Genomic DNA, 22,093 nt, shown 5'->3' on the forward strand with positions numbered 1-22,093 from the left:
ACTAAGCACTTAATTCCTCTAGTGATACTGGTGGCACTGGCAATTTGTAGCCCCTCAACAACCACTTAAGCACTTCTGCATGTATTACATATATATATATTCAACCATCTGTAAGATTTCTACACATATCAACTGGAGACCCTCTAGATTGTAAGCTCCTTTTTTATGGTACTTGTTAAGGGCTTACTATTGTCAAACTCTGTTCTAAGTGATAGGTTGGTAAAAGGTTGGACCAGTCCTTGCCCCACATGGGGGTAACAGTCTAAGTAGGAGGAAGAACGAGAGAACTGAGGCATGGAGAAGTTGAGTGACTTGTCCAAGGTCACACAGCAAATGTTTGGCAGGGCTGGGATTAGAAGCCAGGACTTCTGACTCCCCAGCCTAGGATCTTTCCACTAGGCCATGCCAATCCTGCTGTACTGTGCTTTCCCAAGTGCTGAGTACAGAGGTCTGCACATAGTAAGCTCTCAGTAAATATGATTGATTGATTGATTGATTGATCTACTTACTTGCCAAATTAGAGAAGCAGCATGGCTTAGTACAAAGAGCAGGGGCTTGGGAGTCAAAGGTCATAGGTTCTAATCCTGGCTCCACCACTTGGCAGCTGTGTGACTTTGGGCAGGTGATTTAACTTCTCTCTGTCTCTGTTAGCTCATCTGTAAAATGGGGATTAAGACTGTGATTCCCCACCTGGGGCAACCTGTTAACCATGTATCCTTCTGAGCACTTAGAACAGAGCTTGGAACATAGGAAGCACTTAACATCATTTTATTTTTTAGAGAAGCAGCATGGCTTAGTGGAAAGAACATGGGCTTTGGAGTCAGAGGATGTGGGTTCTACTTCTGGCTCCACCACTTATCTGCTGTGTGACCTTGAGCAAGCCACTTAACTCCTCTGTGTCTCAGTTACCTCAACTGTAAAATGGGGATTAAGACTGTGATCCCCAAGTGGGACAACATGATTACCTTGTATCTACCCCAGCACTTAGAACAGTGCTTGGCACATAATAAGCGCTTAACTAATACTCAAATTATTATTACTACTCATATAGATACCTTATTTTTCTTTAACCTCCTACCTGTAAATGTATTTAGTGTCTGTTTTCCCCCGAGATGTAAGTTCCTAGAGTGTGAAGATAGTGTCTCTTAACTTTATTATACTTCCACCATATTTAATGCAGTACTCTGTCCCCAGCAGGTACTTAATAATTACTATGGAGTGATTGACTGGTGCTGGTATTGGAGAAGAATGAGAGCAGAGGATGGGGATGGTGAAAGTGCTTACAGCCTGGCAGAGAAGTCTTCTTCTCTTCTTTCTCCCCTCTCCACCCATCCCTATCCTGCCTAAAGTTAGAGGAAATGCTAAAAATGTTAGAAAACTCATCAAGAGATAGTTACCAGGATGATATGTTAGTGATAGGAAAGTAGAGGGAAAGTAGAGGGGTATTAGAAGTTACATTCATAACGATGAAAATTAACATTGATGAGGATATGATTTCCCCCAGCATCCTTTGCTGTCTTTGGTGGACATGAAATACTGGGTTTAATGGACCATTGTTCTGACCTATGATGTTGTTTGCTATGTTTTTATATAATTTTTTTCTTGGCAATTTGAAAAGAAGTTGAGTAATGTAAGCTTAGCCTTTTTGAATCTATCTTCCAAAATCACCATTGACAATTAGCAATTTCAATTTCATTATCATTCTGGAAGTAGGAATGAGAGGTTAGCATCAAAGAGCATTAACATAAACATAATTGAGGATGAAAAGACATCCTTCTACACAGGTTTGGGGTAAACATGAAGATAACCGAAATGTTCTTTGGGATATTTAAATGAAAATTTACAAATTCAATGTGAGCATAAGTGCCTTTATCTAGGAAGAAAATTGAAATTGCAATTCCTTTGGCATACATTGAACTGGCAATTTTCTCTCCCTCTCTCTCTCTCTCTCTTTGGATTCTCCTGTTAAGGTTTAGGTGATCTTTAATTGACTTTAAATATTCCTGCATTTGGAGTTTAAAAGTCTCTTGCAGCTCTTAGGCACAAGGAGAGATTCGGGCGTAAAAACAGGAGGAGTGTTTTAGGTGGCTAAAAAAATGAGTCCAGAATTGGCTGCTAGGAGGAGAGTGGATGGCTCAGTAGTTCAATTACGTACATTCTGGACTACGAATCCATTGTCTTTGATGCCTTGGGTACTATTGCTTTAAAGGGCCCGGGGCTGGGATGGAGAGGGACTGGCTGGCTTGTGTGTGGTGGGAGGTGAGGAGGGGGCTCCTCCTGAAGGGCCAGTGCCAGGAGGGGAAATAGGACAGCTGCTCTTTTTGTCTGGGCTGCCTTTGCCTGTGCCAGTGCTTGTGAGCCTCTCACACATCATGCAAATTTAGGAGTCTTTATTGATGACCCCTTTGATCCATGTTGGGAATGGGGAGGTGTATAAGGGGGCAGTGGGAGGGAAGCCACAGTAAACTGGCAATCTGCCTACTGTGGCTAAATGGTGTGAAATGAGAACAGAACTGCTCTCACACCCTTGGGCCTTATGGTCAGAAAGGAGATTTCAGGAGAAGCAGAGTATCCTGGCAGCAGAAATCGTGTGGCCTGGTGGAAAGAGCATGGGCCTGGGAGTCAGAGGACCTGAATTAATAAAAAAATTATGGTATTTGTAAGTGTTTATTGTGTGCCAGCCACTGTACTAAATGCTGGGCTGGATACAAGCAAAATGGGTTGTACACAGTTCCTATTCACAGTCTCGATCCCCACTTTACAGATAAGGTAACTGAGGCACGGAGAAATAAAGTGACTTGGCCAAGGCCACCAGCAGACAACTGGTGGAGCTGGGATTAGAACCCATGACCTTCTGACTCCCAGGCCCGTGGTCTAGCCACTACACCAAATCCCAGATCCTCTACTTGAGAAGCAGCATGGCTCAGTGGAAAGAGCACAGGCTTTGGAGTCAGAGGTCATGGGTTTGAATCCCAGCTTGGCCACTTGTCAGCTGTGTGACTGTGGGCAAGTCACTTAACTTCTCTGCTCCTCAGTTACCTCATCTGTAAAATGGGGATTAAAACTGTGAGCCCCACTTGGGCCAACCTGATTCCCCTGTGTCTACCCCAGCGCTTAGAACAGTGCTCTGCACATAGTAAGCACTTAACAAATACCAACATTATTATTATTATTACTTTTCTGGATCATAGTCACCTTCCTGGGCAAGGATCAAAAACAAGGAAACAAGGGTTTCCTGGTTTACCACAGCAGTAATAATAATTGTAGTGCTGGTCATGAGCTTGCTAGGAAATAATAATAATGATTGTGGTATCTGTTAAGTGTTTGCTATGTTTTGGCACTGTACTAAGCACTGGGTTAGAAACAAACTAATCGGGTTGGACAAAGTCCCTGTCCCACATGAGGCTCACAATCACAACTCCCATTCTACAGAGGAGGTAAGTGAGGCACAGTGAAATGAAGCGACTGGCCCAAGGTCACACAGCAGACAAGTGGTGGAGTCCGAATTAGAACGTTTGACCTTCTTATTCCCAGACCTGTGCTCCAGCAACTACGCCATGCTGCTTCTCAATATGCCATGCCATGTCTCATAATAATATCTTGGTTTGCTATAGCGTTTTTATTACCAAAGTGTTCTCACATTAATTAGTTCATTTCAACCCTCCCAACAACGCTATAACATAGGGAGAGACAAAATACCTATTACTATCCCCATTTCACAGATGGGGAAACTGAGGTACAGGGAAGTTAAGTGACTCGCCCTTGATCAGATGGCAGACTAAGAGCACAGCTCGGACTGGAGCCAGGGTTCTCCGGCTTCAAGACCGCTTCACCTTCACCTCTGCTGCTTCACCACACTGCTTCCCTGATGGTATGTGAAGCACTTGTACTAAATGCTGGGAGAGACACAAGACAGTTGGGTCAGGCACAGTCCCTGGTCTATAAGGGACTAACAACCTACATAGGCGGGAGAATGGGTATTGAATCCTCATTTCACAGATGAGGAAACTGAGGGCGAGAGAAAACAAGATGCCTGACTTCCAAACCCCTTTCAATTTGAGTGATAACAGAGACCATGTCTGGACCTTCCAGAAATCTGCCCTTCAGGAATTCTCTGGGCCAAGCAGCACCAGCTTTTGCCCTTTGCATTCAGCAGCCTGTGTGTATTTTGGAAACAAAGCAGAAAGCATGATTTGGTCACTAAATAAGCCCACAGTGTTCCTGCACCTGAAATACTGCCTACAGCCCCCAAAGTTTAGGGAGGGTATAATAAAACACAAAAATGCTCAGGAAGTATTCGAGTCTTGTTCATTCATCTTGTAGCCACCCCAACATACAGTAGAGTGCTTGACGTATAGTAATCACCTAAACAATAATAATAATTACCATTATTATTATGAGGTAATGTGGTGTAATGGAATCAGAGTAAACCTGGAAGCCAGGAGACCTATGTTCTAATCCCAGATCTGTCACCACCCTGGTTATGTGAGTTTGGCTAGTCATTTAACTTCTTGTACCTCAGTTTCTTCATCTGTAAAATGGGGATAATAATACCTGCCTCTCTGACCTTACTGGACTTCTGGAAGCTGAAATGAGAAAACTGAGGTGAAAGTGTTCTAGAAAATTTAAAAAGCACTCTATTAATTTAAGGGATTTTTGTTACGATTATCATGGTGAATAAAAACTACTTCAAGGATAGATCAAAAGGATTAGGATTTCAGTCTGAGAAACAAAATAATGGCTGAAAATTAAAATCTACAAGAGGAGGAAGGGTAAGGCCAGAATGAATAGCTTGTTGTGCAGTCAATCTCCCATCCCTAAAATAATAGGGATTTTTTTTTCTTGTGATACCTGTTAAGAGCTTACTATGTGCCAGACACTCTGCTAAGCACTGGGATAGATACAAGATAATCAAGTTGGACACGGTTCCTGTTCCACATGGGACTCACAGTCTAAGTCAGGGGGTGGAAGATTTAATTCCCATTTTACAGATGAGGCAACTGAAGCTCAGAGAAGTGAAGTCACTTGCCAAAAGTCACACAGCAGAAAAGTGGTGGAGCCAGGATTAGAATCTCAGTTCTCTGACTCACTGACCAGTGTTTTTTCCACTAGGCCATGCTGTTTTTTAGTGGGAGCTCCACCTCACACAGTTATAATTCATAAGAGATATTTTAAATTAAAACATATTCTCAGAAAAGAAGTCTTAGACTCAGCATTGTCAAGCACAGTCAGTTGGAAAGTGAGACTCCTATAAATTACATTTAATTGACTCTGAGATTACTCATCAATAATAGTTATCCCATTCATGTTTCTTGAAAGTACAGTCAATTTTGGAACATGTCCCAACAATTGCTTGACTTTTAATATCATTTATCCCTCCCAAGTCCCATTTTTGGTTTTAGTTGAGTCTGTGCTTCAGTGCTGACCCCCAGAAAAGATTTCATTATTAAAAACAATAATCTCTTATCTCTGTCCACCTGAGCTAAGTCGTATCCTGCCTTGATCTCTCCCCAAGTCATCCTCTCCTCTACCCCTTAAATGGTCAATAAACGTTTTAGGGTTGTTGTTTTTTGTTCCTAGAGTTGTCAAGGGAAGTGCAGTTCTCTGACACAAAGATGATACTGGACTTGCTCACATTCCTATTCCCTCAATATTAATAATGATGGTATTAGTTAAACACTACATACAAAGCACTGTTCTAAGCACTGGGAGGATACAAGATGATAAGGTTGTCCCATGTGGGGCTCCCAGTTTTTAACCCCCATTTTACAGATGAGGTAACTGAGGCACAGAGAAGTTAAGTGACTTGCCCACAGTCACACAGCTGGCAAGTGGCAGAGGCGGGATTAGAACCCATGACCTCTGACTCCCAAACCCAGGGTCTTTCCACTGAGCCATGCTACTTCTCTTGTGCCACGCCGCTTGAGCAGAACCATCTGATCCATTTTTGACAACAATGTTAGCATGCCTTGTTCATTTGAGAAGTGTAGTATGGAGTCCTCCCATCCCTCCAGTCCTTCTCATTCAGTAAATTCGACTCTCTGATGGTTCCGATTTGGCCCAGATTAGTAGCCACTGAGGTTCCTTTGTGTCTGGTAGAACACTAAGGGTTCTTAGAACCCTATGCACAATGAATTAGAGGTCCAAGAGCTGTCTAATTACAATTCAAAAGCATTAGTCTGCCATTGCTCAGAACATTTCTCCCTTTTCCTACCGCCCATTAAAGTGAACAGGTGTTGATAATTGTCATCCCCACAGAAGAAGCAGCCAGTCTTTCTTCTCTAATTGCTTCATTTCAAACAGCTGTCAATGGGTTGACTCACAAATCACCCATTGCCTTTGTTCAGTGAAAGCTCCAGAATGCATTCTAGTCTCAACATTTCAGGAACCAAGACCTTACCATTTCAGGCGGGGAACATGAACCAACTCCTGCACTTTGTATTACCCCAGGTGCTTAACAGAGTGCTCTGCACACAGTATGTGCTCAATAAGTATGATTGACTGATGAAGGTGGCATTATCTAGTACCCTTCCCTCACGTTAAATTTGGCTAATACCAAATAACAGGGAAAGTGAGAGTGATAGGAAGAGAGGGGGAGTGGGTTGGGGGTGGGGCAGGGTAAATTTAAAGCCCTGCCGCAAATTAGGGAGTGCTACTCTTGATCACCTGCAGGTCAGGTGATTCTCAGCAATCCCCCAGAATTCCCCTAGGCTGGTACAAGGTGGTGGGTGGTCGGTTAATCAGTGTAGTTTTGGATTTAGAAGCCCTAGCACGTACCCCTCCCTTCTCCTCTGTGAGACAGTGCAGCAGATTACTGCTATAAACTACAGTGAGGACTACAGAGTTACTCTCTGAAGCTGTTGCTTCCATTTCTCTGTTCATCTGGGCTTACAGTGGAATTCGAAGGACTTGGTGTTTGAGAACAACTTGCAGTACACCCACCTTGAAGACTTGTAAGTTTGAGAAATTTGTATATTGGGGCATTTGATGGTTGTTAAAAAGCAGTTTAAGCCCAGCTGTAGTGGGGTGTCATGGATAAGGTAACCCTGAAAAGTACAAAGAAAGCTGTCTGGTCTAGGAGAAAGAGCGTGGGCTTGGGAGTTAGAGTACCTGGTTTCTAATCTCTGCTCTCCTACATACCTGCTATCTGGCCTTGGGCCAATCACTTCATGTCTCTATGCTTCAGTATCCTCATTGAAAAATGTTGATTTAATACCCCTTCTCTCTTCTACTTAAACTGTGAGGCCCAAATGGGATGTGATGTCTTCTATCTACTCAAGTGCTTAGTACAATGTTTGGCACATAGTGTTTTACAAATACCACAATTAAGAAGCTTTCTGCTTTTTCTTGAACATTCTTTTTTTACCCTGTATTTAGAGAGCCTGAGAGATTGCAAAGGGCTAGCTACCAATTCTAGACTCCCATAACATTTGTTCTAGTCTTACTGAGAAACTTTTAAAACTAATTTAGGAGGGCCTTTCTCATAAGCCTGTACCTAGAAAAAAAATTAAGAATCTCACCATTTGAGAATTTTTGTGTATTTTTTTTCCAAGTATATGGATTAGATGAAATGGACAGGAGAAGCAGCGTGGCTCAGTGGAAAGAGCACGGGCTTGGGAGGCAGAGGTCATGGGTTCAAATCCCGGATCTGCCACTTGTCAGCTGTGTGACTGTGGGCAAGTCACCTAACTTCTCTGTGCCTCATTTCCCTCATCTGTAAAATGGGGATTAAGACTGTGAGCCTCACGTGGGACAATCTGATTACCCTGCATCTACCCCAGTGCTTAGAACAGTACTCTGCACATAGTAAGTGCTTAACAAATACCAACATTATTCTTAGAAGCAGCATAGCTTAGTAGAAAGACCATGGGCTTGGGAGTCGGAGGTCATGGGTTCTAATCTCACTCTGGTACTTGTCAGCTGTGTGATTTAGGGCAAGACACTTAATGTCTCTGTGCCTTAGTTACCTCACCTGTAAAATGGGGATTAAGACTGTGAGCCCCGTGTGGGACAACCTTATGACCTTGTACCTACCCCAGTGCTTAGAACAGTGCTTGGCACATAGTAAGCTCTTACATATCATCATCATTAGTATTGCTATTAGAGTATGTTCATTTGGATAACATAACAAAATATGCTTTTGATAGGGGCTTTTGGTTTTTGTTTTGGTAGGATATGGATGTCTCTAATCCATTTACCTTCAGCATCCCAGTCAATACTCCATTTGTCTTTGGCTCCATAAAGAGACAACCTTAGTTTGGGGAAAGTTCCCCTTCCTGTTCACTGTGATTCTAGTAATGGTGACCCCTCTTCACTGACACATCTGGAACCTTGTGTTACATATCTGGCCTTCAAGTTAGGGGCTTGTCCTTGAGTTTGACAGGATCATTTTTCTCAATCTTTAGATTATATACATATATATGCATCTATATATGTGTGTGTATATATGTATATATATATATATATAAAATCTCCCAAAGTGCACTTGTACAGAGCCCTTGAAAGAAAAGGATCATGGAACTGGTAACTTTGCCAGCCAACCAATGGCCACAACACACGGTTGTCTAATCCCAAACGATTGCACTAAAAAAAAGTCAATGAAAGCAACAATAATTTTAAAAATTGGCCTGGCAGGAGAGAAACTTCTCTGGATTGTGTGGCTCTGATTAAAATTAGAAAACATGCTTTGGAACTAGTTGTCATTTGCCTGTTAGCATGGAAAATGTGGATACCCTGCCTTTCAACTAGTAGTAAACTATTCACCTCTCATTTCCCCAGCCTAGGATAGGTATATGGGTTATTGAGAGGTGTTTGTGGGTGTCTTGTATTTTGGGGGGTTCTGTCAGTCTGGTTGAAGGAGATGTCCAAAGGCTCAGCATTTGGTACCAGTGGTGACAGTAAGAGAAAAAGCACTGTCTTGTTCTAACCAGAAAGAGAAGTTCTTTGTCCTCTCTCACCCAGTTGACAAGCTCCCAAGATCTCATCCTGTAAAGAGCAAGCACACTTCATTCATGGTAATATATCAAAGAAAAGGAACTAGGGTCTGAATTCTGGTCCCAAACTGGTTTCTGTGAAGATCCTTCCAAAATGATTGTCATTTTACTAATTGTCTTGCTTGAGGTTTCTGGTTAAGCACTGGGAATGGTGCTTTGACCCCAAATCCTCTCTTTGCCAAAGATAATCTCTCCAACTTTATTATCCTTTCCTGTGAAATCATACTGCTCTTAGCCTCAGAAGAGCCCTGTGAAAATTATTTCATTCATGTTTTGGAAAGTGTTTAAAGATGGAAAGTGCTGTGTAAATACTGTTGATAACATTATCAGCCCACTTCAGTAAATAAAACAAGTCTGGGTCATTGAGTGGGACAGATTAGGAAGCATCCTCCTACTTCTGTACTACTTGGACAAATTTCTGAGCAGGCCGCTTGGTATGTGACTGGAAATTAGGTCATTCCGTTTGATTGTCCAGGTGGTTCTTTGACTTTTCCTAGAGCAAAGCCCATGCTTATTTTCAAACAAAAAGATCATCACTGCTTAGAATTAGTTATCAGGCACACCATGAGGAGCAGAGTCCTGATCATGAGGTAGCTATAAATGTTGTGATGGTAAGAGAGAAGTCCCTCACTTCAAATGGGAAGGCAAGCTCTGTGGAAGTAGCTTCTTGATTGGTCTCCTACCCCTGGGAGAGACTCCCCTAGGTGACAGTGGGGTAAAGGTTGGGAGGTGGTGTGAGCTAGAAATATTCAGAATACCCTCTGTCATTCAGATAGTTGGATATCAGGGTTCTGCAGTTGGACCCATGAGGCAGGGAAAGTATCACAAACATTCTCTCTGGATATACGGCATGCATTAAATTGGTGCCGAAGGTTAGATTTGCTGTGAAGATTCTGATGGCAAGATGAATTTTCTACTAGAAAGATCCCTCTCCAATAATAAAAATGATATTTGCTAAGCACCTACTATGTGCCAAACACTGTTCTAAATGTTAAGGTAGCTACAAGGTAATCAGATAGGGCACAGACCCTATCCCAGTCAAAATTCTCATTTTGCAGAGGGGTAAATGAGGCACGGAGAAGTGACTTGCCTAAAGTCACACAGCGACGAGAGGCAGAGCCGGGATTAAAACCTAAATCCTCTGACTTCTAAATCCGTGCTCTTGCCACTAGGCCATGGTGCTTCTCCAAAAATATGATACTTGGCACACCCAGATGATATTTCCTTTTCTTCCCTTTTGGACCTACAATCGGGAAGGGCATTGCTTTTAGTTCACTGAAGAGATGTGAGAATTAATTCTGAGGCAAACTTTGACCGACAGTTGGAAAAATGAGATAGGAACTAATACTCCTACCACAGACTTCGTAAGGGTTCTGTCAACAGGAAGGGAGGAAAACGACCACTCTGCCCTAGTGCTGTTCTGGTTTAAGCTATGGACCCTTCACCTGTGGCCCTGTGCAATAGTTGAAGCTTCAGATCCAGGACAAAAATGAAAAATCTACCTCATGATTAATTCTGCCAGTTCTGCAGTGTCACATTTAGAGGAGGAGGAATTATGTTTGCATGACATCTGAATTTGCAGAAACTCTGTATTTAAGGAGGAAACTTGAGTAGGTAGTCTTTGGATGAGGATTATAAACATGAAATTCACTGATAAGGGGTAACGTTCTATGATAAATTGGTAAAAGATGCAAAAATTAGTCAAGTTGGCCAATGAAATATACTATATCCTCTCCCTTTAAAACTCAGTGAGTCGTCAGATGTCTTTTCATGTAATACATTTTTAATGGGTTTTTGGTGGTGACTCTTTAGCTTTTTAAATGAAAACTAATTCCAGCAATAGTCATATTTGAAAATAACCTTTCCAAATTTATTTTGATCACATTTTGTTGTATTTCCACCTAGAAAGAAAAATACACTGCTCTCTGTGTGTGTGTGTGTGTGTGTGTGTGTGTGTGTGTGTATATTTGCCTGTGACTTAGACGGTTTCCCAGGGTGATAGTGTAGCTTTTCTGCACAACATCTTTCAAAGCAAATTTTAACTATTTACAATTTTCTCAATAGCTATCTGAGTAACAAGTCTTTTCATCACGGTTTGGGGATGGGGGCACGGGGTGGGGGTGGGGGGGGAAGTTGTTGGCAAGAGAAGGGTTTATAGTATAAAGGCTATTTTAAAATGAACATTTTATTTACCCTGTTTTTATTGAACTTAGCAAAGGTTGGAAGTGTGGAAAACTATTCAGAACCTTATGCCATCTGCCCTTATTTCATATGTTTCCTCATATGAGTTGGAACAAAGGAGTGGGCTGGTTGGAATTAAAGAATGTATATAAAAAAAGAAAGTAGTGATCAAACGCTGCTGATAAGGGAAGCCAGTGTGCTCCTGGGTGATGTGTGTATTCAACTCCAGCCTGACTCCTCTTATGCTAATACAGCCAATTTCCTCTTTTATTTCATTTCTGGAGCCTGAATCTGTGATCTCTGATAAGGTTCCCAAGGATACCGCCTTCACTCACAAATGGGGAGGTAGAAGGGGGAGAGGGTGATGGAGATGTGTAACTCGGAGAGAGCACTAGTGGATGAATAATTTAAAGCTCCGCCCGGAGATTTGAGGCAAAACGGAGAGATAAGAGAACCTACAGGGTCTTCTCTGTTTATTCAGAGCTTCATCTTCCAATGACAGGTGACCTCCAAGGTCAAGGGCATGATGGGAAATGGAGCCAACAGTGGGAAAAGGTACTGCATCCCAGAAGGAAGTAATGATTCATTTTGTGTCAAATGAAAAATTGATCTTTTTTATTTCAAAACCGTAGTTCTTTTTCAAACCTAGAAAACCTACAATGAGGAAACTTTATCTGACAAGTCTCAGAGACCTGGGGTTTCCTTGAAATAAAACCTTCCCCAAGAAATTTCTTTCTGGCAGCTTTAGGAAGCCTTATTTCAGTATCGTGCTTAAGATGGAACTTCGGTCTTGTTTTTAATATTTGTGAATGCCGGCCCTACTGGAAGCCAGACAGCTCATAAGAGGGCAACGCAGACCCTGCTCACTGGACAAATTGGTGATTAAGATCTAAGATGTCTAAATGAATCTCTTCCTCAAGCACAAGCCCTTTTTATTCATTTTATAAAAGTGTAAAAGCATCTCGGCATCTCTATCGACCCATCTCTCCTGGGTGGGTGCTCATCCCAGTTGAGACATTCCCAAGCTGTATGATTTCCTGAATTCTCACCAATTCTTTTGTGGTATAATGGAAGTTAGCATATTTAAAACAAATTCTATCTCTCTGGGTTTCACTTGTTGACTGACTAACTCTCAGAACGTAATAATTCTTTACCCTCGAAACTGAAGCTATCCACCTGGGCTAGAAATTCCCATTCGTTTTTAGGTTCTTCCACATTCTGACAGTAAGAAATATAGCTGGAAGTGTGCCGGCCTCTGATCAAAACCTTCTGCTCAGTCGTTCTTATTTGTTTCAATATAATACCTTCATGACCTCTGAGGAGGAAAGGCAATGTCAAATGCTTCTCAAGGCTGGTTTACATTTCCCTCATAGCCTGAAACTGCTGTTTCTGCTTTCCTCTGTTTGAATGTTACCCGTGTTTTCATTCCTGAGCAACCGTACCTTTTATCTTTCTAGATAAACATGAAAACATACTAAGGTCACTGCCCGGTGAGAGGTAATATGTGCGTGACTGCCACCCAGCAGTACAAAAACTGTGGGGTTTGGGTTTTTTTTTCTTTTCCTTGACACATACCCCTTCAAGGTTTCGGTAAGGTGAAGACAAGTCATAAGGCTAATTTGTCAGCCTGCTCCACCAAGGCCCAGGACAGGTTGTCCCAAAGAGAAAGCCATTAAGCTGGCGCCAGATTACTCAAGTCTTTGAGCATGCACAGAGCCCACACGTTTCTCTGTACATTCCTATTTTCATATCTGAAGTTGTGCGGGTCCTTCATTGCTTCCTGGGTGCATTTTATGTACTTTTTATCCAGGTTCAAAGTCAAGTGGCCCTCATTGTTCTCAGCCAGACCTTTATGAGCAGTCATGGCAGGAAAGCTTTGTCTTGATTGGGGGGGTGGGGGGGGGGGTCATTACTGAATGGCCACGGGTTAATTTGGAGTGCAAACTTCCTAATTAAAACTGACTTTTGGGAGCTGTTTGTTAATAGCAATGATCTTATTAGAAAAGGGCATTTTTCTATGTGTGGTGCTGACGGTGTGGGAACTAAGTATTGGATTTTTCTAATCTTCTGCTGGCTTAGCATTCGGAAATAAAACGGTAACATGGGTCACTCTTTTGTTGTCCCAGTCAAAGACCCGCTGCAGAGAACCACAAGGCAGGTCTTCACATGAAACCTTTAAAGTGGCAATCTCAGAAGATACTAATTTTTACCATTTAAAGAGGAGTTCATCCTGGAATTATCCACAATTTATCTTGAAGGAAGGTGGGATAGAAGTATTTCATATTTCCTCAGTTTGATTCTCGACAGTATAACCATAAACTGAACGTTGAGAAACTGTGCCGTCCCCGTCCCCGTCCCCCCCCCCCCCCGCCGGCCAGTAGAGATATATTATCTTCCATAAAATATCGAGGGGTACTTCCTTTCCATGCCCTATCATCCTCAAATCTTTAGGACTGTAGGTTACCCCTAAAAGTGAATTTGGCATTTATGAATATTGGCCTCTGGGCAGTTCATCTTTCTTGTCTCTCCTCCTACTTGAGATGCTAACTTCCATTCATTTCAGTTTACTTGACTCCAGTGAAAGTTGACTCAAATGCCAAGGTGTCATGGCTATCACTGGATTGAGGTTTGCCTGTTCAGGGCTCCTGTTTACATGTATGGATGTTATCCCATTAGCTTACTACAATAGGTCATTGGATGATAGACTTGAACTTCAGAGTTAACTGCACTTGACCTCGTATCTGGTGATGGTTGTGGAGATGAGACAGAATCATAACAACAAATAATTGCGGTTTTCGTTTACACTTACTATGTTCCAAGCGTCATACTAAATCCTAGGGGGATATTCAAGCAATTTGGGTTGGGTACAGTCCCTGTCCCTCATGGGACTCAGTCTTAATCCCCACTTTACAGATGAGGTAACTGAGGCCCAGAGAAGTGAAGTGACTTGCTCAAGATGGCAGAGCAGACAAGTGGAGCTGGGATTAGAACCCATATTCTTCTGACTCCCAGCTGTGTGAACTACTACTTAAAACATTAAAATTAGTTGCTTAACTCATTCTGGCAGTTGGATTCACCGAGAGCAAGCATGTTCTGTGGGGGAAGTGATCCTATACTCAGACCTCCTGTTCATATACTGCATTCCTTGTAGTATAGTTGATGCTGTATTTAGTATATTTGAATCTGACAATAGTATTGAGCATGGACTGTGCGCAGAGCCCCGTATTACATGCTGGAGAGAGTAAAGTGAAGTTAGAAGAGATAAACCCTACTCTCAAGGGGCTTCAATCTAGCAGCATGGCCTAGTGGAGAGCATATGGCCTGGGAGTAAAATGGATCTAGATTCTAATCACAGCTCTGCTGTGTGACCTTGGGCAAACTACTTCACTTCTCTGTGCCTATTACCCCATCTGTAAAATGGGGGTTATGACTGTGAACCCATGTGGGACATGGACTGTGTCTAACCTCATGATGATAATAGCTGTGGTAGAAAGCATATGTCAGGCACTCTACTAAGTGCTGGGGTAGATACAAGATAAGTGGGCTGGACACAGTCACTGTCCCACGTAAGGCTTCACCGTCTTAATCCCCATTTTACAAATGAGGAAACTGAGGCATGGAGAAGTTAGGTGCCTTTCCCAAGGTCTCACAGTCACATTTATTGAGAAATTACTGCATGCAGAGTACTGTACTAAACATATGGGAGAGCTAAACAGACACATTCCTGGCCCAAAAAGAGCTTAGTCTAGAGGGGAAGACATTGATGTAAAATAAATAAAATTAAAGATATATTAAAAAAATCCTGTGGGGAAGGGAGGGGGGATGAAGAGCAGGCAAGTGTAAGAGCTGGAATTAGAACCCAGGTCCTCTGACTAACCGGCTCATGCTCTGTCCACTAGATCACACTGCTTCTCCGCAAGAGCTTGATACAGTGCCTGGCACATAGTAAGCACTTAACACACACCATTTAAAAAAACCCAAAAAACTGAAGTTTAAGCCTTTTCTGAGATCATACCTAATCAGTCTTCCTAATTCTCAACAAAATCTATTTCCACCTATCAAGTTTTAGGAGAGGACCCACACACCAAATCAGTCTCGTCATCTCAGATTCTAAAATTAAAACAATAAATATCTTCTTCATTTTGATTTATATTTGCCATTTTCCAGACACGCTTTCATTCCCTATTTAGTGAAGTGCTCTTGAGTAAACCTTTCTGCTATAGTTACTTAAGGTAACATCACTCTGTGTGTATCAGTATACGGGTTTACTTTGTAGTCTTTTAAATACACTATTTAAAGTTTTGAGTCTTGGTTTCCACCTAATAATTTTGGAGAACATGAAATTCTCCTAGGATTTATTCAGGATTTTAAATTTTGTAAGCTCTAATATGAATTTCACCTGGCACCAAGGCCAAATGAGTTTTCCTGAACTATATGGAATTTTATTTTTGTGTATTAGGTTTTTTGGGGTAGCTTTCAATCAAATTCTCCTCTTCTGGCCTTAAGCGTGTTCACATTGGATATTTCCATTATATATGTGACAATATGAGATTCTAAGTTTGATTTTGATGTTTTAGTTTTTTGATTTTAATGTTTTCCCTCATTGGATCAAATCTTGGCAACTTGTCTACCTCTAGCTCCCCGCTACCCACTAAGTAGTGACCACTACATCTCTTCATGACAGCAGGTGATCCTAAATCTGAAACAATATGTCAATCAAGAGGAGGAAAAAAAAAACCTTAATTGTCCCAAATATCCAAACATTCAGGCAGGCCTCTGTCCTATGCATTCTTGATCATTGAATACATGCAGACACCTCAAACTAAAATAAGATTTATTTTTATTTTTCCAACCCACCTATGCTAACAACGAGTTCAGGAATCCCTAGGTGGAAATTTAGCTGAACCTAACACAGTCACCTTTTCCTTTGTCCTTGCTAAGTTTCAGGGAAGACAATCAAGGTGACCTAGATCACTGGCAGAGCTAGAAATGGAAACTTCATCCCCCACGCTCCTCTGATCTCTACACTAAGGCCATCTCTATTCTCCAATAATTTCAAAAGTTTACCCTCCAAACAGAAGTTGTCTACTGACCTCACAAACGAAGTAGTAAAAAGCCTCCCTGTATATGACAAAAATGTATAGGTAATGAATAAGGAAGGCTCATTTTCAAGATTACAAAAAGCTATTTGAAGATTCCTAATAGGGACATCTCATGATTCCAGGATTTAAATGTTCAAAAAACTCAGTGGTTGGAGTGTAATCTGAATTGCTAGTTGCTTTCTTTCACTCTTTTTCCCTATCTCACTACCATGTCCATGTCTCTCTGCCTGTCTCTCTCTCTCTCTCTCTCTCTATATATATATATATATAATGTAGACACACTTCTGTATACATATATTTTTCAAAGTAATTATTTCCTCTTAGGGGAGTAACTAGGAATAGTTACTGTTTCCGCCCATTTCCTTTAATACTAGAATGTTGAAATGATTAGCTGTACTCAAGCTCCAGAATGATTTTGATTTGACTTGATAATTTAGCAACTAAAATGGCCAGTTGCGTGGTCATCTTGTTAATTTGATAAATAAACAACATTCTTTAAAGACCTAAAAGCATATTGAATGACAGAGCATATCAAAATTCCAATTCTTGTGTTTGTGATAGAATAAAGCAGAAGTGAAAGCACATCAGATATGTCATAAAGAATTTTTTAAAATTCTGCAATGTGCAAGCCAAAGAGTCTTTTTGCTTTGAACCATGGGTACATGGACAAAGAAGCCACTTTAGGCAAAGACATTTCCTCTTGTTTAAAATTGGACTGGAAAAGCAAAACAAAGGGAATTAGCATACACATTTCATTACATTTAAAGAAAAACAAACAAAAGAAGACTTAGTTTACCTTACGCTATTGTATCTAGGCATTCTTTAAAGCAGTAAAACTTTTTACATACTATCTTTCAAGGAAATGCTTTACAGATTAAACAATATAATTAAGCAGCTAATTATTATGATGAAGTAAGTAGAATAAGCAATGCGAAAAGATTTTTTTTAATGGAATTGTGAGGGTCTAGTTTGCAGGTTTGTTGCAAGGAATAACTAAAGAAAATGGTGGTTAAATATTTGGAAAATAAAAAGTAATTATAAAAATTCAAGATAACATTGCCCAGAATTGTCGTCCTTCCTTTCTGCACAGCACTGTTTTCTACACTTCTTAAAGCTGTGGTAAGTCAGTTTCTCGATCTTGTTAGCTGGCTGGAAATGGCCACATCTGGTTACCCTGGATGGGAGACAGGGGTTTTAATTTGCAAAGAGATGACTGGCGTCCTTTTCAGATAAAAATCGGGCGTTGCCATCAATATTACAAGTAGAGAGAGTTTGAGTGCAGTCTGTAGCTTTGTTTGGTTTTAATATTCTAGAGGTCAAACTTTTCAGTTCAGTGCTTTTTCTCTCGACCACATCCTCTTTGGACTAAACCCCATTCCTGAAAAGAGGAGGGATAGGGCAGACTGGACAAACTCTTCTTACTCTGCATCCCCCAGTCCAATTTGCCAATCCCACTTTATGGCCCAGAGACCCAAGAAAGGTGCAGACCATGATGAAATGTCTCAGGGTTGGGGGCTGATGAATTTGTAGCAGGGTAGGGAATGGGAGTCCCAACCCCTGGCTCTCCTACTCTCTCCTAGGCAGCTCTGGCCCCACGATGGCTGCCACACCTATTGATTCAGTGAATCCTTTAATAGCTGCCATTTTAGCGGCATCCATCCCTTCAACCACCATTGTCTGGATTTGGCCTGGGTTAGCAGTAATATTCACTGTGTGCCTCACACTGCACATTTAAAATGTCCTTGTTCAAGTTCTTAAGACAGGGCTTATTACTTCCTTCCTTTCCAAAAGCATTTGATAGAGAGCTCTGTACACAGGAAAGGCTCAATACACAACAATGATGGATTGTCTCTGTCCCTACTGGTTCTTCTCACTTTTGCCTACTGGATAACCTTAGGCAAGTCATTTAACTTCCCTGTTCCTCCGTTTTCTCCTGTAAAATGGGAATATAATGCATGGCTTCCTTCCTAGATTATGAGTCCAATGTAATAGAGTACCTATGTCCCATCAGATTATCTTGTACTACCCCAGAATTCAGCAGAGTACTGGGCTAATAATAAATGCACAGAAATGATCAACCTATTGAGTGATTCTTGAAAAAAATTGTTGTCCAAGATCGTGGCTACGGTGATTTTTTTTTTTTTCCCCCAAGCTTGCTTTTTCAGAGACATGTTGGTTCTCTCTTTGTTCTATATTCTGTATGCCTTTTCTTGGTCACAAATTTTTGAAGGAAAGTAGCAGCTTGGGAACAGTCAGGATTGGGGGAGTAGATGAAACAAACGTCCTCAGATTAAAAAATAAAGAGCATTATAATTGATTAAAGAAGATCAAAGAGGATTAAAATACAGGAAATAAAGAAAAACAATGTCAGATGCAAATAATTTGGTAATGAGTCATGCTAGCCCTTAAGGGAGAGGAGTGGGAGGTTCAGTGATAGATAACCGTGACATTGCCAAAACCCAAATGAATTCTATCATTTCCGCGACAAGCAGGAAATCTTATTCCTGGGACCAGTGCTTTTGTGTACTTTAATCTTGTGCTTGAAGTATATTCTAAATCCACATGCTCATTTGTGTGTTTTCTCATACTATCCCAAGCTACATGGGCATATTTATCACCATTCCCTGGAAGTGTGAGACACTAAGAAAAAGGATGCTAAGATTAAAACTTGGGTCCCAAAGAGCCTTGTTGTTCTTAACCTATGACTCTTCGGGATAACTGACCTTCTGCTCTAAGTGACTTCACATTCCTCAACTAATAAATTTGAATGGCAACTGATGTGGCAGCGGAAGGGCTGACTGGAAATACGAAGATTCTCTAAGTGACAATCTGATGGGTGTTGGGGAGGAAAAATTTACCCTGTGATGGATGGGTCAACCAGGTCCAATGCCCTCTGTAGGATAAAAAGTGGTTCTGGTCCTTAAAAATGGGCTGTGGAGTGAGGAGTGGGAGGTGTCCTTTAGACCAAGAGTTGTAGGGAAACTAGGTAACTAGCTAGAGAAGGAGTGAATCTAATCCATTGTGTTCCCTTTCAAAGTCTACCAGCCTATATTCTGGCTTTTGCTCTGAACCTTCTTCTGTCCTGTGGAGAGAGCAGGTGAGGGTAATAGAAGTCTTCTCTGGGCCTTACATCTGTAGAGTTTGGATGGATTCTGATGATCTGCTGAGACTTGAAAGGAATTTTAGAAACTTTATGCATCTATGCTTTCATGGTCTGGAACTGTCCATGTGTTGTTCCAGATAAGGTTGCTCCTAGTCTGTGAGAAACAGCATGGCATAGTGGATAGAGTACGGGTCTGGGAGTCAGAAGGTCATGGGCTCTGATGGCGGTTCCATCACTTGTCTGCTGCTTGACCTTGGGGAAGTCACTTTGCTTCTCTGTGCCTGTTACCTCTACTGTAAAATGGGGATTGAGACTGTCAACCTAATATGGGTCAGGAACTGTGTCAAATCAGATTTGCTTGTATCCACCCCAGCGCTTAGTACGGTGCCTGGCATTTAGTGAGCACTTACAAATACCAGAATTATTATTTTTTTTGGCCTGTTACGGAGTTCAGAGCTGTGTGGAGCCCCTGAAAAACCAAGGAAACACTGGAGAGGAGGGTGACCATATCTGAGTCCTCCCTCTGTGAGAGGACTGGAGAAGCAACATGGCTTAGTGGAAAGAGCATGGGCTTAGGAGTCAGAGGTCGTGGGTTCTAATCCCAGCTCTGCCACTTGTCAGTTGTGTGTCTTGGGCAAGTCACTTATCTTCTCTTTGCCTCAGTTACCTCATCTGTAAAATGGGGATTTAGACTGTGAGCCCCACCTGGGGCAACTTGATAACCTTGTATCTCCCCCAGCACTTAAAACAGTGCTTGGCACATAGTGAACTCTTAACTCCCATCATCATCATTATTATTATTGAGCAGGTGAAGGGTTGGAGAATGGGAAATCAATCAATTGTATTTATTGTTCAAAGCCCCCATGTAAGACAGAAACTGTTTCCAAACTTATCTACTGCAGTATTTAGTACAGTACTTGGCACATAGTAAGCGTTTAGTAGATATCCCAATTATTATTCAAAGGTCAGCTCTGACACATCATTGTGCATCCTTGGCCTCCTTGTTTTTGATTCTGACCAAGAGAATCTGAACTTATTCCAGGAAAATTATCTTCCCCCCGTCCTTTGCCTTTTGACTTGACGGCTCGTAGAGCAAGGTGGTTATGATGGCATCATTTTAGGACACAGTGAAATTCCTGGTGGAGAATCTCCTCAGAAATCAAGTTCTTCACTTTCCTGAATGTATTTGGTTTGTACTGTGAGTTTTCTTTAAAGATCTTTATCACACTTAGGCTTTAAGATAACATCCTTCTAAATGGACAAAACAGATAAGAGGCCCAGGGAGGGAGGACAACAGTTGGTAATTGGAAGCTGCACCCCAGACAAACAAGCCACTGGGAGATGGAACAAAAGGAGCTTTAATTTAGGAAGCTACCCAATTTCTCTGGGCACAGACTATGCAGACTTGAATATCTACAAGGCATCAGCTGAAGTTGTTCCTCTTAATATCTGTCCCTGTTGTAGTATGACTGTGGTTTGGGTCTCTCAAAAATCATTAGCATTGCAGACTTCAGTTTCCTCCCTTGTTGGAGGGGGATAGGAATGCCTTTTAGTCACCTACTTCTTGACTACTGAGTAAGTTAGGACTTTGAGTCTCCTTACTTCAGCTATCAGTGTCTTCAAAAGGGGCAACTTCATAAATCAGCACTTCTGTGTGACTGTTGGAGAGATTAGTATTTCAGGAACAGTCATCTCGAATTTCATCTTTTCAGGAGCCCTGGTGCCTTGATTCCTAGGTGCTGTAGAGAGAACTCTGGGATGCCTGAGAACAGAGGTTCAGGGGTCCGCAAGAGCAATTCTGTTGCCTGAAATCTGTGGAACTGCCATTTGAACATGATAGAGCACAGGCCTGGGGGTCAGAAAGTTGGTCATAGGTCATCTCAGCTCTGCCACTTGTCTGCTATGTGGCCTTAGGCAAGCCACTGTATTTCTCTGGACCTCAGTTACCTAATGTGTAAAATAGGGATTGAGACTGTGAGCCCCATGTGGAACAGGGGCTGTGTCCAAATCTGTATCCACCCCAGCACTTAGTACAGTGCCTGGCACATAGTAAGCGCTTAACATGTCACAATTATTATTATTTATTATTATGTGGCAGAAGAACTCAGATACCCATGATAAGAGTATAATTCTTACAGTGAGAAGACGTGGGTGGGGAAAATGGGCTGTTAACCGGAAGGTGCTAATGCTTCAGTCAACAGAATTACAGGGAGAAGGTTTCAAGGCCATCTGTAAAGACAGATCATTCTGGATAATTACATGGGCATTTCCCGAGCAGGTTTAATTCCTTGATTCTTTTGGATAACAAACACTCAAGATAAAATGGAAGTGTGTCTCAGGTCAATTTTGGCCTTAGATATGACTAATCAGTCTCCTTATTGTGCTCCCTACCTTAGGCCCCTGCTGTCTGTGTTCTAGCCTACCTATTGTGGGAGCATCACCTCTTTTAAAACATACCTCCCTGCTTCAAAGCTTCTAGTGACTCCCTATTTATTTCCAAATGAATCAGGCTCCTAACCATTGCCTTCAGGGCTTTCCATCTTTGCCCTCCACTTACCTATCCATTCACTTCTCGGGCTCCTCTTGAGCTCTTTCCTCCTAAACTAACCTTTTGCCTTCTTATGACTCCCCCTACTTCTGAATTCTTCCCCCTAAATGTGTCTGTCTTCACACCTCTCAAAGCCACCAAATAGCACCTGTCCCCTCCCTTAGAA

This window comes from Ornithorhynchus anatinus, chromosome 13, assembly GCF_004115215.2.
Source record: "Ornithorhynchus anatinus isolate Pmale09 chromosome 13, mOrnAna1.pri.v4, whole genome shotgun sequence".
NCBI classification, from domain to species: domain Eukaryota; kingdom Metazoa; phylum Chordata; class Mammalia; order Monotremata; family Ornithorhynchidae; genus Ornithorhynchus; species Ornithorhynchus anatinus.